The sequence below is a fragment of the Perissodus microlepis genome, chromosome 4, assembly GCF_051167445.1.
Source record: "Perissodus microlepis isolate ML-2025 ecotype Zambia chromosome 4, ASM5116744v1, whole genome shotgun sequence".
NCBI classification, from domain to species: Eukaryota; Metazoa; Chordata; class Actinopteri; order Cichliformes; family Cichlidae; genus Perissodus; species Perissodus microlepis.
In genome coordinates, this window is record NC_140464.1 from 10,825,433 (window position 1) to 10,838,882 (window position 13,450).

The following is a 13,450-nucleotide window of genomic DNA, read 5'->3' on the forward strand; positions in this document are numbered from 1 at the left end:
ATCATGTCTTTAGACAAGCCTGTGTTTTTTTTCCTCTCAGAAAACAGGAAATGTGAGACATTTTATTGCATGTTCACATCATTTCATGTGTGCAATTTAATGTATGATCCACATCTGTACAACTTTTAGATATTTTTGCATGTGTAATTCAGGGAATGAGCTGACTCGTTTTCTGCACCACAAAACGGAGGGAATTTTTATATTTAATTTCCCTGTATGCACGCTTGGTGAAAACATGATGTGGTTCTTAATTTTCATTGCATTGATCGGTAAATGTGTTTTGTTAAAACTACCATAATATATCTGTTGTTTTAATCTTATCAAATAAAACTCCTCTTTAGGTATGATTTTTAAAATTTTAACATTTTTAGTTCATCACAGCTTTGTCGTCCTCCGTGTCCTGCTTTTGGGTCCAGTTTCAAAATTTAATCGGCGCACCCCGCCGTGACAGCTGCCTGCTGAAGTTTAGGATCTGGCTGCAAAGTGATTGACTTGCCAAAAGGGATTTCCGATGTTTCTGTGTTTTTATGCGTAGTATATTTAGTCATACTGGTAAAAAGACTGTAGTCACCAGGATTTACAAAGTGGTTAGGTATAAAATAAAGAAATGACCTGTTTTGCAAGTATCTTTATGTGTTTGCATTATTGTATGAATATTAAAATCAATATAATCCTTTCTGTCCACTTAAAATATCTTTTTAAATCTGTGATTTTACATTTTTTTTTTGCAATTTTTGCTTAATTTTAATGACCTTTTTTTACTTGGATAAACAATTTTGCATTTCACTAGCGCACTCTTGTGCCGTAACTCAAGAAAAGTAAGTGTAGTAAAAATCTGTAGACCACTTTGTTCTCCTGACACACAAACTAAAATAAGCTGACTGTAGAGCATAGAAAGAAAAACTGTTTTCATTCGCATTTATAAGATGAAATTAAATGTTTTAGAATTATACTGCAACTTCAACCTCCTGTCCCAGTATCACCAATTCACTCTGGTTGAGAAAATGAAAATCCTGTAAAGGATTAAAAGTTTCTAACATCAACTAAGGTAAAGTGTAAGTCCTCATAGCGGACAATGGGTTAATTCTACTGCATAGCACAATTAACAACATTGCCTTAAAAAGTATAAACAGTAACAGTCCTGGAAGACACAGTTGAGCTGCATTAGCTGATGATCCTCTCACGCCAGCCAACAGAAAACAGTAGGCAGTGTTTTGTTGAGAGTGGGAGGGTCGTAACACATTTGGACATTATTCAGTCTTAAGGCTTCTGCAGTTGTAAATCTTGCTCCTCTAGGTCTGTTAGCTATGTTTCACAGCAAAACATTACCATAGTGATCAGAAAAGAAAATTCACAGTAAAATCAAAGCCTAAATATTAAAAGGATATGGAAATTAATGTATCCATGCATCCAGAATACCAGCAGAGCTGTAATAATGTACTAATGTGCTAAATTAATAAATATTATTTATAATAATAAAATTTATCATTTTATTGATAAAATAAAATGAGCACGGTGGCATGGTGGTTAGCACTGTTGCCGCACAGCAAGAAGGTCCTGAGTTCAATTCCACCATCAGCCGGGTACTCTGGCTTCCTCCCACCCTCCAAAGACATGCAGCTTGTGGGGATAGGTTAATTGGATAATCCAATTGCCACTAGGTGTGAATGTGAGTGCGAATGGTTGTCCCTGTGTGTTAGCCCTGCCACAGACTGGCGACCTGTCCAGGGTGTACCCCGCCTCTCGCCCTATGACAGCTGGGATAGGCTCCAGTGCCCCCCGCGACCCTGAAAAGGATAAGCGGAAGCGAATGGATGGATGGATGGATGGATTATTTTTAGTATACTATATGCCTATGTTAAGCTTTCCTGTATCATTCTAGGAAAGCCTGTGAGCACTTCCTGTCCATTAGAACTTAGCCCTCCTAGACTTGTGGTAAGGTTTGGAGACTCCTTATCAGCAAACTGCACCTCATCATCTGACCAGACTGGAGGAATGGGATGGGAGTCTCCATATGGAGGAGTGGACCTTACCCTGGTTACTTCTCTTCTGTTTAAAATTGACTCTGTGCCAGTGTGGGAGATAGAAGCAATGTGTTATATGAATTCCCGTGATGGTGATCAGTGTACAAAAGTGTTACCGGTCACTGTTTATAGTAAGTAGCCTTAACTTTATCTGAGCACGCAATTTTTAGTATTCACTGAATAACATGAAAATAACATGAGTTAATTTTATCCCTTTTTGTTACAGAAATGCCAGACAGTGTGTCTGAAGAATTTACGTACAGTGGAAGAAGGCCAACAGTTTGCCATACAGTGTGACATTGTTAATGTTGCACCAGCAAGAAATCTTTCAGTAGTTTGGCACAAAGGAAATAAGATCTTGTCTCCTTAGACATTTGATGAGTCCAGTGTTGTAGAAAATTTAACAATAACCTGCAACACACCCAGTGAGCTTGATTTGAAGTGGGTTTAATAAACACATTGCAATGTGGAGAGAGCATCCCAGTGAAACACCAGGACCATCTCTGAATTGTGGCCACCGCCCTTACATCTTATATACAGAGACACAGACAAAGAACATTCCACAAACTCTTACACATTGGCCTCATGGGGGGGCTATACCTTCTCCCTCACAGAGAATTATGACCTTGTTTTCTGCTTGGCCATCACCTAAGGATTTACATCCCTGATAAGCAGGAGTCCCACTATCTGTTTAACGTCTCCCATTACAATGGCCTCACTGTGTTAACATTCCATATGCATGCAAACTAGTGATTAAATATGTGATTAATACATGAAAAAAGAAATCTGCCACTACACCAGTCCATCCAGTTAGTAAGTCATCTGTCCTCACTCTGACTGCTCATAGAGATGATGATGGAGCTGAGATCTGGTGTGAAGCAAAGCTGAACCTGTGGCCAGAGGAACAAGGTCCTCCTCCAGTGCGCTCAGAGGCACATAATGTGACTGTACTCTGTGAGTTTTAAGCATGATCTTAATTTAACCATTACAAGTTTTTGTACTCTATTTTCACATTTTTTCTTTGTGCGCATTTTGATTCACATGTCCTCAGACCCACCAACCTTCACCAATGCTTCAAACGAGACCCTTGAACTTCCAGCTGGTGAAAAAGTCATCTTAAATTGCAATGCTACAGGAAACCCTGTGCCATCATATGTCTGGCAGTTTTTGCAAGCAGCACAAGAGACGTACAAGAATCAAAATGTGAATCATCCCATTTTGACCCAATCATCTCAGTTTCCAGGGGTCTATACCTGCACCGCCTCAAACAGTCAGGGCACAGTTACTAAATACTTTACTGTTAGTGAAGCTCCACATAAGTTCTCTGCAGTTAATTCATTATATTCCTTATCTTTATATACTTACGTCTTATTAGGTCTTATAGTCTTGTGTGCCGTGATTCTCGGTACACCCCCTGGGAACACTGCTGGGAGCTTAATTTGTTTGTTTGTTAAAATCTTTATTTTGGGATATGTTATTTATTTTCTGAAACAAAATTTCCCATCTCTCACAGGAGATCAAACAATCATCGCAGCAACAGTCAGACTACTTGCTTGTCTAGTTTTTATGACACAGAGAGTGGCATTTTCTTGCAAGAAAGGCGACTGTCTCCAAGGACAACCTACCTCATCAGTACTAGTATAAAACAAATTTGAATGGTTGCATGCTCAGCTATCAAATTTCTTTGTAGCTCCATTCATCCAGATTGCTGTCCTAAACAACAACATTTTCAATTAGTTTTTTGTATCTAAAAATTGTTTTCATTTGTTTTAATTTCCATATGGATTAACATGGCATTCGAATGCTCCGTAATTACTGCAACAAATGTACTAAGACATATGAGTTAATTGTATTTGTCTAACGTATCAATAAAATGTTCTTGAAAAAGAAACTATTGTAAGTGTTTGTCATTAAGAACACTGAATGTAAAAAAGGAAGGTTGAGAGAGAATTTAAAGATATTTAATCTAATATTTAAAAAAATCTGTTACAGTGTCCTGCTTAAAATAAATTCATGTACTGTGAGACCACCGAGAGTAGTAAACAGAAATTATGTCTGTTAAAAAGACTCTAAGCATGGGCAGAGAAGATTATCTTAAATCCAGGGATGTGTGGTATATTGGTTTTGACATCTTATATTACAGGAAGTTGTCAAATACTTCTATACAAATAAAACACCTTCCGTGGCTTTAATAACATAATAATATCAACCAGTAGTAATGCTGAAGAGCTTATGAAGAAGTGGGTGAACTGAGCACCCTGCTACTGTCTTCAAAAAACATTTAAGATTCTCCAAATCATGATCAATCTGCTATTCATAAAGGAAATGGAATGGGAAAAGTTAAAAACCCACTCATGAAAACACAGATTTTAGTTTTAGGTCCCATGAAATTCTAATCTAGAAATCTTCACACTCACAATCTTGTATGAATGCCCATTTGCTGTGAAACATATCAGAGTCCTTTTTCGATCTTTACTGATATTCTGCACTTATTTTCACCAGGCCTGTGTGGTTGTGTGACTGTTGGTTACTCCCTCTCAGAATGGAGTGACCACCTAAACTCCAGCTGATGCTCCTATTACACTCACACACACTAACTTGTCTTGTCATTCACTGCCATGTTGTTGCTGTATACCAGCTATTTCCAAGAGTCAAGAGTGCTGCATCACTAAAACCAGAAAATCCTCAATCTAATCAAAATACAACATAAAGTGATGCATTTCCTTAAAAAATGTATGCAAAAAACATAAATCTCACAGGCTGCTGGCTACAAATTTCTGCCAGACAGATGGAATGGGATGGGAGTGTTCATATGGAGGAGTGGACCTTACCTACAATTTTTCTTCTCTTCACCTTAAAACTGACTTTGTGCCAGTGTACAAAGAAGCAATGTTAAATTAATATTATTAATGCAAGAGCAGTAAATGTAGGTCAGAGTAATGACTAATATCACAAACTAAACTACTCCTACTACCAGTTTTGATTCATTTTTGTATATAAATATATGTCACTGTTCATCAGAATGAATTTGTATCACTTCGGCCTATCTGCAGTGCCTTGATGGCCCACCAGGGGGCTGAGCCAACACTTTGTAAATCGAATAGTTATGTCTATAACTTCTGTTCCCTGAAGGAGAGGAATGAGGTACAACACATAAGTATGGGATATCACGCCCTCGCGTGTCCTGGCTGAAGAAACCTTTAATCACGCCTTTAAGGCAGATGACGTGTGATGACACGCGCACGGCCCTGCCTGCACATATAGCCGCTGTCATCACAGTCATCACTCAGTTCGATAGCCGCTCTTCACCGAGCCAAACTGCTCAGTGGGGCCACCTTGTGTTGTACCTCGTTCCTCTCCTTCAGGGAACAGAAGTTATAGACATAACTATTCGTTCCCTTTCAGTCGATTCACTCGGTACAACACATAAGTATGAGACATATATACACGCCCCACAGAGCAGCCACCGAACCGGAATCAGACCACCACATCCTTAGTGAGTGGTAGACCCAGCAGAAAGGACAGCATGAGCCACCGAAGGGGCTGTAACGTCCAACCAATAAAACCGCACAAAAGTGTGCGTTGATGCCCAACTAGCTGCCGTACAAATATCAGCTACAGGCACCCCTTGAGGTTGCCATCCCCCTGGTGGAATGAGCTCTCACCCCGTGGGGCAAAGCAAGACCACCGGTGCCGTATGCCAGTGAGATAGCTTCTATAATCCAGTGGGACAGCCTCCGTTTGCACAGAGCTCTACCTCTATTCGGATTAGCGAAGCAGACAAACAGCTGGTCACATAAACGCACATTCTGAGTGCGCTCAATGTAGGTGCGTAGCACACGCACTGGACAAAGAGAATGCATCCTCCTCTGCTCCTCAGATGCAAAAGGAGGGGAGCAAAAGCTCAGCAACTCAAACTCCATTGAGCTAGAAGATGCAGGCATGATCTTGGGAAAATAGGCAGCATTTAGACGCAATACGACCTTGTGGCCATCAGAAGAGAACTGTGTGCAGGAGGGATGCACAGAGAGTGCATGAAGGTCACCCACTCGCTTTGCCAAAGCCAAAGCGAGAAGTAATGCAGTCTTATATGAAAGAAATTTCATATCCACAGACTCAATGGGTTCAAACGGGGGGCTACAAAGGGCCTCCAGCACCAGAGACAAGTCCCAAGCAGGGACACTGGACTTAAGCACGGGCCTCAGCCGGCGAACTCCTTTCAGAAAACGTATGGCGAGGGGATGTGCACCTAGTGTCACCCCATCAAAGCCAATATGACAAGCAGATATAGCTGCTAAATAAACCTTAATTGTCGAAAATGAAAGGCCCTTATCCAGCAGCTCCTGCAGGAATGTCAAAACACCCACAATAGAGCACTGAAATGGGAGAGTGTGGCGGTCCTGGCACCATTGCTCGAAGGCTCGCCATTTGTAAGCGTACAAGCCTCTAGTAGATGAGGCCCTAGCGCTCTGAATTGTCACTATCACACTAGGTGGCAAACCCTTAGCAATCAAGTTTAACCTCTCAGCGGGTAAGCATGAAGGCGCCACAGATCTGGGCGCGGATGAAACACTTCTCCTCCCGCCTGAGAGAGGAGATCCCTGCGGAGAGGAAGCTGCCAAGGACTCGCTGCTAGCAGGCTGATTATCTCTGCATACCATGACCTTGTGGGCCACCGAGGGGCCACTAGAATTAGAGAGAGGGGGAATGCCGACGCACTCTCTCTAGAACTGGAGATATCATTTCCACTGGGGGAAATGCATACAGGAGCACGTTTGGTCATTGGTGCGCTAGCGCGTCCAAGCCCAAGGGTGCATCATGGTCGATTATGGAGAAGAACAGGGGGCAGTGAGTATTTACCCTGGAAGCAAAAAGATCTATTTGCGCCTTGCCAAATAGGTCCCAAATCTGAGCCACTATTAAAGGGTGTAACCTCCATTCTCTCACCAGAGGCCCCCCCCTGGAGAGAAGGTCCGGCCCCAGGTTCAGGTGGCCCGGGACATGGGTGGCTCTTAGAGACAGAAAATGAACACTGCACCATAACAGCAGAGAGTGAGACAGGAGCAGCCCGGGCTCCCTCCAAGGACTGAGAGCTAGCATGCAAGACGCGGTTATCGGCAGCCTCCTCCGGAGGTGACGCGATGCACACAAACGGTGAGAGAGAGTCCAGCGTTGAAACGCTCTAATTTTTAACAGTCCAAGTGGCACTACGGCGATCATAGATGCCATCATGCCCAACAAGCTTAATATCGTCTGGAAACGCAGTCTGCATCCCAACTGAAACTGAGCGAGGCAGCGATGAAACGCGGCCACTCTGTCCGCGGCTGGAAAGCGAGCATATTTCCAAACCGAGAAAAGTAATCTGCTGACTCGGGATTAGCGAGCTCTTTTGAAAGTTCACAGAGAACCCCAGTGTCTGAATGTGTGACAGAACCAGCGACAGCTGTCTCCACCTGCTCTCTGGAGCAAGCTACGAGAGCCCAGTCGTCTAGGTAGGCTAAGATGCGGATTCCTCTCTCTCTGAGGGGCGCTAGCGCTGCCTCGGCACATTTCGTAAAGGTGCGAGGAGCGAGCGACAGCCCGAACGGCAGCACTAGGTATTCGTAGGCTACGCCCTCGAATGCAAACCTCAGAAACTGCCTGTGTTTCGGGTGTATAACCACATGAAAATAAGCATCTGTTAGATCGATTGTTGCAAACCAATCTCCCGGGCCGACTGCATTCAAGAGCTGTCTGAGTGTTAGCATCTTGAACCTGTACGTTCGTAGATACGTGTTCAAGACTCGCAGGTCGAGGATGGGACGAAGCCCTCCCCCTTTTTTCGGAACAACAAAATAACGGCTGTACCAACCTTTGTCTGTCTCCGAAGCGGGGACCACTCGTATTGCTCTTTTCTGCAATAGCGCCTTTATTTCCTCTCTGAGTATCATGGCCGCCTCGGTGTTGACAGTCGTGTTTACGACTCTTTGGAAACAAGGCGGCTTGACCCGGAACTGCAACCGGTAACCCATGGCAACGGTTCGCAGCACCCACGGAGAGGGGGTGCAAGCGCGCCACTGAGGGAAGTGAGCAGCCTGCCGGCTGACCTGACCTGCGTCTGCTTCTTCCTCAGATCGAATCTAGCCTGAATGGCTTCAAGTGAATGTCCGAATAACCCAGCCGCAGACACTGGTGCGTCCAGATATACAGCCCTGTCCCTATCCGGGACGTCAGAGAGGGTCAGCCACAGGTGCCTCTGCGCCACTACTGTTGAAGCCATCCCTCTGCCCAGGGAGAGCGCTGCACAGCGAGACACACGGAGGATATAATCTGTGGCGACTCTGACCTCGTTAAGAAGAGGTGCCAGCGGGCTGTCATCAGGAACCAGCGATCCGAGCTCCATCATGCACAGTGCCTGGTACGTCTGGAGCATGGTGACAGAGCTCATGGCACGAGCAGTGCCGCCCTGAGCTCGATAAATCTTCTCCAGCTGCGAAGCAGAGAATCTGCGGGGCCGCCGACAACATGGTTATGGGACGGGGCCAGATAAGCAGCCAGAGACGGCTCCATAGGGGGTGGGTTAGCTAAGCCAGCCCCCTCGGCGCCGTCCAATTCCATGTACTGTCCATAGCCGGGCACAGTGACGTGGGTAGACAGAGGTTTGTCCCATGATGCTGTTAGCTCGCAGAGAAAGTCTGGGAACATGGGAAGGCAGTTTTTGGCCGTTGCGGGCTCCGGTGGGAGGAAAAACCCCGCGAACCGCGACGGCTTCTGAGCTGGCGGAGGAGAGGGCCAGTCCACCTGCAGCTTTTTAGCAGCACGGCGAAACAGGGAGAAAAGAGAAGTGTCACCGTGGCCGACCGGCGCAGCAGCGGCAGTACATTGGGCCGACAATGAGCTCTCCTGCTCATTCTTCGACAAACCATAGATGTCCAGGCCGATGTCCAGCACGTCATCATCGTCCTGGGGAGCGCTGGCGGGCTTCAACCCAGGCTGAAGCCCGTCAGCGCTCCTGCATGGTTCCGGCTCGTCATCGGCTAACCCGTCAACATATTCCATGTGGTCAGCCCAGCTAATAGCGGGGACATCGACCGGAAAATCCTCGTCTTCGGACGAAGCCGGGGCTCCAGACTCGGAAAGGAGAGGGTCATGCCGTGCGACAGCCGAGCGTCCCAGCACTTTTTCCACAAACGTCACCCGTCTTTCCAGGGTCGAGCGCCGGAGCTGGCGACAAAACGCACAGGCTTCGGGCTCCGTCAACGCTCTCCTAGCGTGGACGATCCCCAGGCAGACAGGGCAGGCATCGTGCTGGTCGCTGTCGTGCAAAGAGAAACCGCATCCCTGAGGACAGGGGCGAACAGAAGATTTCTGCTTTGCTCGCTTCGGTTTGGAGTACATTCCAAAACACAAAGCAAAATGCTGCACGGGAAAACTTGAAATTAGCGCTCCGCGGGCAGCCTACACACCAACTGCGTGGTGGAGGCTAACACCAACAGGGGCCGTTAAGCTAAGTTCAAGTCGGCAGACAACGGAGCTAACTAGCAGCAGCTAGCTAGCCCAACTCAGCAGAGGTGTTCTCAGCGAGGTGAAGAGCGTAAGAACTGAGTGATGACTGTGATGACAGCGGCTATATGTGCAGGCGGGGCCATGCGCATGTCATCACACGTCATCACACGTCATCTGCCTTAAAGGCGTGATTAAAGGTTTCTTCAGCCAGGACACACGAGGGCGTGATATCCCATACTTATGTGTTGTACCGAGTGAATCGACTGAAAGGGAACACTGCATTATATTGTCGGACTCTTTTGGCTGCATTTGTTATGTTTGAGATCGTGGTCTTGCTTGATTCTCTGCCTTGCTCAGTTTGCCTTGTCCTCCTGGTCAAGATTCATGGGTAGTCAGCTGGCTATGTGTGAGGAATCATGTTTCATGTCCACCAGCAAAGCCTACAGTGGTGGAAAGTCTTGTTGGAGAGTAGAGTCTGTGGATTATTCTGGAATCAGTCCCATGATTTAGGTTAACTGGAAACTTGGTTTTGGATTTCGTGGTGCTTCAGGGAACCCACCCAGGAGAGGAGCAGCGATGGATTTTGGAAACCTTTTTGGAAATCTCATTCATAAACTGATGTCTACTGTGGACTGAATTCATTCATGATTTCTCTGGGTAACCCTCCAGACATGTGGATGAAACTGAATGTGACCTTGACAGAAATACCTTTTTTTTCATTCAGTAAAAGGACTAAATGTTACAATCCCTGATTGAAATGGAGAAAGTCTTGAGAGATGTCTGTTATGAGGAAAGGCAGCCCAGAAACTTTACTAGCTGGACACATTTTTGTGTGCTCCAACTTCACAGGGTGTTTCAGTCTTTTATCCCAAGCTAATCTGCTATTTTTTTTACCTTCCTTGGTTATGTTTAGGGATTAGAGATCTGATCTAGATTATCATATTAAATTTGGGACATATCGTCAGTAGTTGACCTTGGATTCATCGGGTGAGCTGGAAGGGGGGCGCCTGATCTGGCTTCCCACACCTCCCTGTCGGATCGGGCTGTACGCTCTACCTCCCCACTGCCTTCCAGAAAAGGGAAGAAGAGCATGAACATTTTTCCTTTTCTTTTTTCTCTTCCATTCCTCCTTTAGGTTTCACTACCATGAGGTTAACTGCACGGCCCCCAGGAGGCCCTGAGACAGCTGTATCAGTCAAACAGCAAAGTTTCTAGTGTTAGGTTTTCTACCCCTTTGATGCCCTCTCCTGAGGCAGGCCCACCATGGGATGATCAATCCTGGGCATGTGTCTCATGGTTAGCTGACTGCTTTAGCTGCTCAAGTGATGTCAGACCTCTTTAGCCACAGCCAAAGAGGGCTGACATCACTCTTTAGCCACAGCCAGTGACTGGTCCTCTCAGGAGCTAATTCTCTATGCTAATTCTCAATTCTGCCGTTGGGCCTGTCCTCTGATTCCAATCTCTCTAAGCAGTTTTGCTGTTGTACTGGCAACAAAGCCTCTGCACCCCACTTCTACCGGGTGCACCTTGATCTTCCAGCCTCTGTCCTCTGCCTCAGCTGGCAAGTTGGCATACCGCAGCTTCTTACGCTCAAAGGCTTCCTCCATTGCATCCTCCCACGGCACTGTCAGCTCAATGATGTAAACAAGTTTTTGGGAGTTAGACCAAAGGGTGAGGTCTGGTCGCAGAGTAGTTGTTACAATTTCTGTGGGAAAAAATGGCCTCTGAACCAAGTCCACTTGCATCTGCCAATCCCTGGCAACCTTCATCGGGCTTAGGTCCGGGGGTGAAGGGCTAGTCCTTGGCTTGTCCCCCTCCCGGACAAATGCTGATGAGTACTGATGCTCCTCTTGGTTCGTGAAAGGTTGAGCGTTGATGGATTTCCTCTTGCACTCAACTTTCTTGGCTAGACACCTGAGGACCTGAGTCCTCTTTGAGTTCACTTTTATCACTCCATTTTGTTTTGTGTGTGAATACTCAGTACTTTAACCTTTTCAAGAACATCTTCTTTCAGTCTTTTGCAAACGAAAGCAGAACACGACAAACTCATTTTACGCGAGTTTGCAGTTGAAATATTATATCTCTACAAACCACATCGGACTTTTCTCTTGTCTTTAGGAGCCTCTGTGGTTTTATTTGTCAAACTAACAGGAAGATGTCTTTATTGAATGTTCACACTGCATGTAGTTTCTTAGAACGTTTTCTTGTGGAAACAATAGAGTGAGTCAACGCCCATTTCAATGTTCACTTCATGTATACCATGCTGCAGCTCTTTGTATAGGGGCAGTTTTTTCTGTGACTCAGAGCCAAAGGAAACAGCTTTGGGGTCAGCTACACAAATTTCAAAACATCTGTTGAGCTCAATCCGCTTTATATTTAATTTTCTTGTGAAACTTGGTAAAAACATGATGCAGTTCTTCATCTTTTGTTTTGCAGTGATAGGTAAGTATTTTTTCTCTTGAGCTTTTTACTTAAAGTTATCTCTATGTTGTTGTGGAACTCCTCTTCCAAAGAGCGCATTCATTTTACATAAGCTCCTTTTAAATAGATTCCTAACACTGAAAGTGCAAAGGCCCACATGGAGTTGCTCCATTAACCTTGCAGCTTTGAATGAGGTACAAATGATTAACATGAAAAATCTTCTGACCATAAAACCTTTCTATTTTTGAACAACAAAGCCTATTCATTGGATTTATATAAAGCGCAGGGAGTCTCAATAAGAAAACAAAGTTGTTTTTTTGGTTTTTTTTACATATGAAGTTTAATGCAACAAATTCAACCCCAACAACAACAGTGGCCCCAAGATAAGCAACTGTACCGGATGCAGAACTGGAATAAAAAGAAGGAACATTGCAATTTTTGAAATTAACATGAACTGTTTACACGTTATCTGATGTGAATAACCAACAAACTGAACTGTTATTTATATAGCTACTAGTCACGATGGTATTTGTCAGAGATCTTATTTTCTTTAGAGAATGCCAAAATTAAATTGTTTCTCGTGATTATATGATTTCTTTACGATTCGTAATATTTAGGGGAAGATCTGAATTTTTCCACATCTCCAAGGACAACCTGCCTCACGAGTACCAGTCTAAGGGGAAATTTGCATGAATGCATGCTCAGTTAATCCAGTCATGCTTCAAAACTGAAAAAAAAGAAAGAAAAAAGCATTATTTCATCAGCTTTCTTTAAGCATTTACAGTACGGTAGTTGTTTAGGACTAACATTGTGAGTGTAAATGTATTTATAAATGCAACCCTTAATCAGATTTAACCTTAGCTTCTTCCCGTCTTCTACACAGAAGACTTTGTTTCAGTCATATGTCCTCACTCGTTTTGCGTCACTGGTACATACTGCTGTCAAAACAGTCCCGTTTTCCCTCGTCTGAACTATCTTTGCAAAAGTCCAACAGCCTCTTGTCCATTTCATCACCTGGATCTTTGCAGAAGTGATTGCGAAAGAGGATTCGACATTTTAAAGATGTTATCACATCAGACTGTAGCATCCTGTTTATTTGTTCATTCATTTGTTTGGTTGGCAACATGTTTTGATGCTGCGTTTTAAATATATTGTGGAGGTAAGCATTAACGACACAGAGCTCTCAGTTCTCACTCCTTCTTTATTCGTCTCCAACATCAACTGCGCATATCGCGCCACAAAACACAGGAACACACTTGGTGTGAGTGGAGCCCTCTAGTGGTCCACCACAATATCATGTTTAATATTGACGCTATGTGAAGTGAGGAGGGTTTATTGTAACACAGGGTTATTCGACTGAGCGTCTAACGGTCTTACAGGACGCACATGAAATGGAAATAACAGAATCCACGCCCCCCCCCCCCCCCCCACACACACACACACACACACACACTGCTCAAACCCAACTATTTCTTTAGTTTTCACAGAACACAAAGAGAAATCAATGAACTTGACTCGCA

General features: G+C 44.6%; 1 pseudogene; it reads left to right on the top strand.

Moving 5' to 3' along the window:
* The first annotated feature begins 1,075 nt into the window (after positions 1–1,075).
* LOC146388363 (cell adhesion molecule 3-like) lies at positions 1,076–7,040 on the top strand (annotated as a pseudogene).
* The last annotated feature ends 6,410 nt before the right edge of the window (positions 7,041–13,450 follow it).